We start from the raw sequence: 3,799 nt of genomic DNA, 5'->3' as shown, positions 1-3,799 counted from the left end.
ATTACATGTTCAGTTTACCTACACTGTCTCCATTCCTATCAAGGGCATTGCTTTGCCATCCTGGGCCAAGAATGATGTATTAGTCTTTAGTGTTCTGGTAGCACTTAGGAGCCCCAGTCCTGGGCCAGGACCCCAGTGTGCTAGGTGTTGGACAAACACAGACCAAAAATTCAGTCTCTGCCCCAAGAAGCTTCCAATCAAAGCCCACTTCTGTTCCAGCTGAAGTAAATAGGCCTTTTGCCATTGCGTTTGAGCAGAGCAGATGCAGGCTCAGTGTAGGAGAGGGGAATCTCCTTGCTTCTCTCATTTGAATCACTGTAGTGGATTTTTAAAAAAATCTCCAGGACTTGATGAAAATAATAATTTAATATCTGTGACAGCGATGATGCGATCCAGTGGTTGGAAACCAAAGCGAGACAAAATAAAGACTAGAAATAAAGTAACAGGAAGGGTAAAATTAACCCCTGGAACAATTGCCCTATGGATGTGGGGATCAGACTTCACTTGCCGTCTTACATCAAGACTGGCTGTCCTGCTAAAAGCTCCGCTGTAGCTCAACCATAAGCTATGGGCCTGGTGCGGAAATTACTGAGGGAGGATCTCTGGCCTGTGTCATGCTGGAGATCAGGTCAGATGATCATTACAGTCCCTCCTGGCCTTCGAATCTATGAGGCTAAAAAAAAGGGAGGAAATGCCCTTGTTCTGCACGGTCTGCACCAAAATGCCAATGGGTCCAGTGTGGTTCTGGTTTTCAAATGTGGGTAAGAAATAAACAGCAGGGCTGTGCCGAGCTGGGACCAAGCTGTCCCCAGAATCAGCATGCTGGAGTGAAACCATTTTGTCGATGGCCGAGGGCCACCAGAGAGAGAGAGAATTCCACACCCATTTAGTGCTCATATAATAAAAATGAATGGATGGTTTAGAACAGAACAGAATAGAATAGAATAGTTCCTCTTTTCTTTTCTTTCCCCCTTTTTGTTTTAGAAAGCAATACAAACTTTTTAAACTGGGGGGGAGGGGGAAGGCTGAGAAAACGTTTCTTCCTCACCTGGCTGGAAAAATTCATTCTGAGACACAAGATAGTGAGGGTCAAATTCCAGCTTCGAAGGCATTTTTTTAAAAGCCCGGGATGGCCAGGTACAAAACAAGTGCTTAACCTGGACATCGTGTTTATGCTTGAAGGGGTTAAGTCACAATGCTTCGAAGAAACACCAGGGCTTACATGAAACCTCTGACTCCCAAGAAAATAAAGGCAGAAAGGAACAAGGCATATAAGGGATGTCGACTTTGTTCTCCAGAATAGCCAATGGCCAGTGTCCTGATTATTGCTAAAGCACACCGGGGTGCCTCATATGAAATGTACAGCCCACTATATAGGCTGGGGTGAGTTGGGTAAGGTCGGGGCTCCGCGGGAGGTCAGAGTAGATGCTGATGGTCCCTTCCGGCTCTGGCTAGACGCGGTTACATTACATTGTCATTAATACAGACACAGCTTCCACGTGTTTCTGAGGCACCTTGTTTATTTCCTTCTGACAACCGCCCGTCGTGGCTTGTTTCCTTCTCCTTCTCGCCCTTTTCCCAGTCTCCGCTGCACTTCGAGCCTTTGATGAGAGGCCAGCCAGACCCACCCACCCTCCGCCCAAGGACTCCGGTCACCCGGGACTCCCATCCCCCCGAGGAGGTTCGGGGAGCAGGGGCTGCTCTCCCACTGAAGCCAATCGGGGGGAGGGGTGTTGTTGCCGCGTTCAGTGCGGAAGGGATCGGGCTCCGTTCGGAGGTTGCCCCTGGGGGTGGAGCGCCCTGGAGCCGGAGCCCAGCTGCGGTTTGCAGGCCAGGGCTGTGTTTGGGATACTCCTCTTCTGGGGGTGAGCTTCCCTGCATGATCCCCTGGCGACCCTAGGGTTCAGGCTGGGGGGCAGGGGCTGAGCGGAGCCGGGGCCTTTCTTGTAATCCACATACACTGCAGAGACTTCAGCCCCGTCCTAGGACTTGACTTGCCCGGCCCCTGGCCAAGCGCACGAAGGGGCGTTGGGCGGTGGCTCTCTGCCCAGGGGAGAGGAGGTGGAACTAGGCAGCGGGGCCAGGGGCCCCCTGCTCTGCATTTGATGATTTCCCCATTTAGTCCTGCCTCCCCCCAGTCCCTCCCCCGCCACAAGAGCCAGGCTGGGAAGCTGTTCTGGGAGCTGCCCCAGCAAGAGGAAAGAGATGGGGTGGGGCGGGGGGAGACTGCCAGGCTCGGGGGCTTCAGGGGGAAAGCTTCGGGCACATGGCTGGAGGGTCTGGGCCAGGGGTGACACGGGCAATGGACAGCCCATTCGGGAGAGTGTCCCCGCAGTACTGGAGGGAGTGAACCGGCTGAGCGCACTGTGTCCAGCAGTGTGCCTGGCTGGCGTGGGGCGATGACCACCATTCCCCTCTCAGGCATGGAGATGAATCTGATCTCTCCCTCCATCCGCCAGATCCCATGGTTAAGAGCCTCCCCACCAGCCAGCTAGCGTTCGCCCTCCAGTATCCCTACAGGGCAGAGCCAGGCCGGCAGAGCCGGTCCTGTCCCCGCACTGGCAGCCTGCGGTTGCCCCAGTCAGGAAAGGAGGCTTTCCACTAACTGGAGGCCGTAGTTTGGAGCTGGGAAGGCCAACGTCCTTATAAATACAGGCCCAGCCATTGGCGTGTTGGGGAGATAAGGTGACCATGGTACCCTCACAAAGCCAGTGGCTCATTTCACTCCCTCCCTTCGTCATTTAAGAGGGTTTCTCAGGTCAGGAAGTTTTTGATACAAACAAAACTCCCCATTAGCGTCCTGACATTTGGCCTGAGTCAGGCCCGAGGGAAAAAGGCCAGAAAAGGGGGGATTTTTTGTGGGTAATAAATAAACTGGAATCCTAACTGCGATTAGACCCTGGAGCTTTGTAATGTGTAGGTTTAAAATGGTGACAGTTGGGCCCTTTTAGGGGCACAAAAGTCCGGTATTTTACACTCGCTGTGTTCTTATGAAGGTCCATATCTTGCGCATAACAGGCGCGCTCCTCCGGGTCCCCAGCCAAGCCCTCCTGGCGCCGGAGAGCAGCCCCAGCGAGTCGGTGGAAAACAAGACGCTTGACAGAAGCCCCAACGTTTCCCCAGTAGCTGGGAAGTTACACGGAGCCAGGGTCAGCGCCAGGTCGTTAGCAAGGGAAATAACCCCAAATCTGGGCATGTGTCCCCGGGGCGGGGAAGCCGATCCAAAGCTCCCTGGACTCAGTGGGAAGGCTCCATTGATTTCATCAGGCTTCGGATCAGGCCCTAATAGTACTCGTGCCACCAGAAAGGGACTCGCTCCGGTGCCATCACGGAGGTGCTCGCAGGGGCGACTTTGTAAATGTTCTCCGGGCTTCAGCAGTTCCGCTCTCTTGAGCGGGTCATTGGCCGGTCTCCTTGAGCCCGGAGGTCTCCGTGTTTCCCGGAGCCGCTCGGCCTTTCCCCCCCCGCCTCAAACCTTCCCACAGGATGGGCCTTCTTCCCCCCCCCGCCCTCTTCTTGTGCCTGGCGAGCGATTTGTACCGTTTGAATTCGCCCCACTGCCTGCCACTTTGATTCCTGCACTTTGAAATGCAAACCTGCCTTTCAATGCAAATGCTCCGGGAGGTTGGCCCAATAAAAGCCCTTCGTCAGGGAGGTGCCTTTGCGAGGTGGGGGAAAGCTGCCCAAGAAGTTCAGGTGAACCGCTTATCAGGAAGGAGTGGGAGCTGTTACAGGGAGCTCAGGCCAGGCCAGAGGCAGCCGCAGGGGCACAGTATGCGCGCAGAGCCAGCCGGGGATG

This window comes from Eretmochelys imbricata, chromosome 8, assembly GCF_965152235.1.
Source record: "Eretmochelys imbricata isolate rEreImb1 chromosome 8, rEreImb1.hap1, whole genome shotgun sequence".
Lineage (NCBI taxonomy): Eukaryota > Metazoa > Chordata > Testudines > Cheloniidae > Eretmochelys > Eretmochelys imbricata.
Note: the sequence above shows the minus strand (reverse complement) of the source record.